At 41.1% G+C, this 5,576-nt stretch overlaps 1 pseudogene; it reads left to right on the top strand.

The window, feature by feature from the left end:
- The first annotated feature begins 2,947 nt into the window (after window positions 1-2,947).
- Window positions 2,948-3,102, top strand: LOC112668313 (U1 spliceosomal RNA; annotated as a pseudogene).
- The last annotated feature ends 2,474 nt before the right edge of the window (window positions 3,103-5,576 follow it).

The following is a 5,576-nucleotide window of genomic DNA, read 5'->3' on the forward strand; positions in this document are numbered from 1 at the left end:
CTTCCTACCGTAATGACCAGGCAAGCTGGATGTTGTCTGTATCATCGACGGAGAGCAGGATAGACATTTATCTCTGTTTTTACTTTTAATTTTTATTGACGTGTAATAACATACAATGTTATATTAGTTTCAACATTTGTCTCTGTTTTCAGACTATCAGATCATCCATCATGGGGCTCACTTTTTCACACTTCTTAGATTTTGAATAATTTAGTAAAATTAAACAAGCCAATTTGCGGTTTGTTTTTAAAGGTATTATCATGGGCGGTACTGGGAATCATAATTCTAAGCTTAACACAACCTGCATTTATGAACATGCATTTATGAACATGCAATGAACATGTTTTCTAACTAGACTTGATTGTTTGGACCCAATTCCAACTCTTTGCCCTATTCAAATCACCCTTGGCAGTCAAAGCAGTGAAAGGAGGAACTGTGGACCAAACAACACAGCCTTTTTATGCCTGAAGGTTTGGTGGATCCAGGGCACTTGGGATAGTCCTGTGTTTATGGGGGCAATACTATGTAATATCCTGATAAATTTGGGGACTCATTTAGCAAAAGCTTATCGTGTGTGAGGCACAGCCCCAAATCTGCTAAGACCTCAGAATAGAATCCTTATAATAGCATCCGCTGGACTCTCATTAATTAAATATGTTCAGGCCATCCCCTGAGTTTGGGATGGCCTGAACCTAAAATCCTGGAGGAGAGATCCCACTCCGATGACGCTGGCAGCATGGGAAGAGCCACATTGAAATAAGGCAGCAGGGGTCACCCATAAAACAGGCATAATAACAGCACTCTGCTTATCATGTTCAGTAAAATATTGGGCAAAAGAATGTATCTAGGCTTGTGTGACAGCAGAGTCTACTTGTCCCCGTCACCATATCATCTGCTTTGCCAGCAATACATTTCCAATGACTGAGCACATTATTCACAGTAGGTGGGATTAGAATATTTCCAGGAATCTTTAATGCCTTCCTATCTTGTGCATGGTTTTCTGAGGCAAATACTGATCTCAAAACATGTGCTTCCTTGAGAGTACACTTATCATGATCAGCACTGAGTCATGTACAGAATTGTTGAATTACTATATCTTATACCTAAAACTAATATAATTGTATGTTAATGATACTGGAATTAAAATTTATTTATTTATTTATTTATTTATTTATTTATTTAGTCAGTGAGTTAGTTAGTTAGTTAAAGATTTTATTTATTTACTCATGAGAGAGGTAGAGACACAGGCAGAGGGAGAAGCAGGCTCCCTGTGGGGAACCTGATGCAGGACTCGATCCCAGGACCCTGGGATCACGACCTAAGTAAGCCAAAGGCAGACACTCAACCACTGAGCCACTCGGGTGTCCCCGGAATTAAAATTTTAAAATATGTGCTTCTTAAATACACAGTTGTTTAAGGGGCAATCACGTTAAATGGGTACTGTACCTTTAGTCTTTGCTGTTTAACCACTATCTCTTCCTCCCCTGCACCCCACCCATGCTCTACAGAAGAAAGAAACAAAATCATGTTGACACACAAAGAAAACAAAAACCAAAGTCCCCAGATGGTTTGGGTCACTTATTCTTGCAAAGAGTTGTGGCAATTCTCAAATCTGGAATCACTATTAACTAAAAGGAAGTTTTGCACCTCTCCCCCGCCACCTTCTCCCCCAACTATTTGCACAATTATAAATAACATAAAATCAGTTAGACGCTTGCAGTAAAATTGCTTTTCTTTTTTGGGGGTGGAGGGGCAGAGAGAGAGGGAGACAGAGAATCCCAAGCAGGCTCCATGCCCAGCGCAGAGCCCGTCATGGGGCTTGATCTCACCACTCTGAGATCATGACCTGAGCCGAAATCGAGGGTCCAATGCTTACAACGGAACCCCAGTAAAAGTGCTCTTTTAATTTTTGAAGTCTACAAATTGTAGGGAGGGCTCTTTGCTAGCATAATTATAACAATGCAAAAAATCAAGTGAAGAATAATAGCAACAACCAAAGCAATAATGATAGCTAATATATAATGATCACCAGCTGTGTGCCAGTTACTGTTCTGAGAACTTATATGTATTTGTTCATTAAATACAAGTAACTGTGAAGTAGGTAGTACATTTAGCCCCATTTTATGGAGGAGGACACTGAGGTACAGAGGGGTTTAGTAATTATCTGAGATCACAAACTGGTAAGCGACAGAACTGTGTTATGGATCTAGGCAGGCCGGCTCCAGACCTTGCATTCTTAAATACTCAACTATTCATACATACCCTTTTTGTAAAACCATTCAAGTATCTTATTTTGCTTATGTTTTACCAATCTGGTAGCTGACAGAGAAAACATGTACATGCAAACTTGTTTCTTTAGGGGTTAGTCTTTCTTGCTTAAAAATTTCCCTTTTGATTATACGCTTGTGGTAAGAAATTAAAACTGTGCCAGAACCCAGTGCAAAGTAAGCCTCTGACCCGGTTGTGTTCCTTTCACTTTCCCTAGCTGGAGGCAAACCTTGCCCCCAGTTGCTTGTGTATCCTTCTAGAGATATTCTGTGCACACACAAGCTTGTATTTCAAGTCACTTAAAAAAAAAAAAGTGGTTGAAGTTTCTGGACAGTTTTAAACATCAGCCCACTCACCTCAGTGACACCAAATGTGTCCTGGATAACCAAGAGACCCAGACGCTTAGATAATCATATTCAGTTGGGCATATTGGCTGGGACACTCAAGTTTATGCTGTCCCCAGCTTATGGGAAGCACAGCTAAGAAGGTTATAAATGTGACATGTTTAGTCTACCGGGACCCAGGTAGTCGCTGTGCTCAGAACCCTTGGCCATTTGCTACTTATAGCACCGCCGAGGAGTGCCAGCAGAACCTGCCTCAAAGACAGTCTGTCCCAGAAGAAACACATACATTTTTTTCCAGTGGGGACACCAAATTCTAGTTAAGATGAGGATATGTCATACTTACCTGGCAGGAGAGATCCCACGGTCACGACGGTGGTTTTCCCAGCGCGAGGCTTATTCGTTACACAAAGGGGATGGTGACCTCTGTGTTTCCCCAACTGTGTGAAACTCAACTGCATAATTTGTGGTGGAGGACTGTGTTCACACTTAAAAAAAAAAAAAAAAAGATGATGTGTCTACGTGTACAAAGCAAGTTAAAAATATGAGAATTTGAAAAACAACTGTTAAAAAAGTGTATTTTCATTGATCTAGCAATCCCACTTCCAGATATTTATTCAAAGACTTAGTTACATAGTTGTTCATGACAATCATTTGGGGGCAAACCAAAATAACTAATAATGGAGGCTTGGTTAAATAAATTACATGAACTGAATAGAAAGTCGCCTAACCATTAAGAAAATGAAAAGAATATTAAGTGATATAAACAGCTGTCTACAATACATAGGTAAGTAAAAAGGGCAATACGTAGAGAAGGATGCATACAGAACCATATTATTTATTGGGTGTGGGGAGTGTAACATGAGAGAGACCGTGGGTGAGAGCTAGCAGAATGATTTATAAAAATATTAACCTTTTCTAGGTGGTAATAGGCAATTTTAATGGAGGCTTTTCAGTGCTTATTTAAAATCTAAAAAACTTAACAGTGCATGCTTTGTAGCTGTATTGAAAACAAAGATTTTTGAGAAAAAATTTAAGACTGATGGATGAACGCTTCAAGAAACCAGCTGTAGTTTATTTACTAACCAGGTATTTAAATAGCTTTTTCTTGGTTATAATTTAATATTTTTTCAAACATCTGCCAGCTTGCCTCTCTCCTACCTTTGAAATCGAACCCCCTCGTGGTCCGCTGATTAAAATAACATGTGACCCCTTCACCATGTCTTTGGACTATTATCTGGCAGGCAATTATTGTTTTTAATTTAGATGTGTAGCCTGAGCTTCGCTGAACAGTCCCCAGGCTCTTTCAGCTTAGACCTGCTGATAATAGTAATAGCTGACATTCACTGGACTTTCACCTGCACCTCGAATGGAGCAAAGTGTTTTACAAGTGGGATCCCACTGAACCTCGAAGGGGCGCGGGCTACCACCGTGTTCTCTCCACAGATGTGGAAACTGAGGCTCTAAGAGGTTAAGTAACAGGCCCAAGGGGACAGAGTGGTAAAAGGGAAGAGCCCTTATTCCACAACTTGGGCTCTTCATCAGTATAAAAAGCTCTGCTGCCACATTCATAAGGCTGTGCCATCTCACATTTGATGATCGGAGGTTTTTAAAGCATCTTATAAATCCCATTTTGTAGACAATGAAATGGAGCCAGGAAATGGGTGAGGTGTACGTGCTCAGAAAGATAATCTGTGGAAAGGCAGATACAATCCAGCATCCCCTGGGTCTTGTCTCCACATTTAGTGCTAACTCACTTTTCCGGAGAGTACAAACCACGCCGGGGTCCTGCATGGCATGGTGATGAAATGACGGGAACGTGATTTTTGAGCCACTCAATAACAGAGGAGATGGAAATCTTCCCACCTCATCTTGCTTATTACTGATTGTGCACACAACACTTGCCCATCAAGATCATTTTCAAAAGATGATTACTTCAGTGTGCCCAGGCCTGCAGGACATAAGTACATGGGCAGTGGTGGTAAGAGCTATAATTATTCTTAATGGGAAAATATGCAGGTAATGACTTGGACGATCATGTATCTGTAATGTATGAGTTCCAAAGCCCAATGAAGTAATTAAGCAATCTGCAAACATGCAGGGGGAAAAAGCCGGAAATGAAAAAGGACCAGGATAATGTTCCTTTCGAATAACCGGCAACTTTCTGGAAGAGGAGTCATAAACAGAAGAGCTCTTTCTAATTATTTGAGTCCCTCTCTTGCTCAAGAGCAGTAGCAGGAAGGAGCTAGAATAGTCCCCACCAACTGGAAGTTCTGAGTGTGAATTCTGTCTCCCTTGCTCCATGGTTGACCTTGGTCAGTGGGGTCTTCTCTAGGGTGATGATTCTTACCCCGTGGGCAGGGTTCAAAGACTAGGAGAAAGCGCTCCATTGGGACAGAGCCCTGAGCTGTGTACCTGTTAAGTGTAGCCATTGTTATTATTAGCATAGGGTTCTTTGTCCTGCTTTGTGAATCAAGGATCTGAGGCACAGTGATTTGTCCTCAGACACAGAACTGGTGGAGGCAGAAACCTCAGATTTTCTGCTTGTTTTAAGTTCAAGGTGGTGTGTTCTCACAGAGGGTGGGGGAAGGGAAGAAAAAAGAGAAGAGTCTGGTGGTTGATCTTGGGGATGTGGTAAGCCTAGAGTTGGTCAGAGCACCAGTAATAAAAGATTTTCTAACAATAGGCTCTTTCAAAGGGTGGGTGTAGAGAGACTGTTTGTAAACATGTAAACCAGTCCAATCAAAGGGGGTACTTTTGAGGGATACTAAAGCAATAGATTAGTCTTCTGAAGGATTTATGGAGTAAAAGGCAGAGAGGAAATGGCCAGATTAGGGCTGTCCAGGGAGCAATTAGCAGCACTTACCAACTATTAAAGCACTTTGTCCTTAGAAAACACAACAGAAATTAAGAGAGAAAGGGCTTTTTCCCCCCCTCTTTGAAAATGCAGGCTCTCTGATGCTTAAA

The sequence above is a fragment of the Canis lupus genome, chromosome 36 (assembly GCF_003254725.2).
Source record: "Canis lupus dingo isolate Sandy chromosome 36, ASM325472v2, whole genome shotgun sequence".
In the NCBI taxonomy this organism is placed as follows: domain Eukaryota; kingdom Metazoa; phylum Chordata; class Mammalia; order Carnivora; family Canidae; genus Canis; species Canis lupus.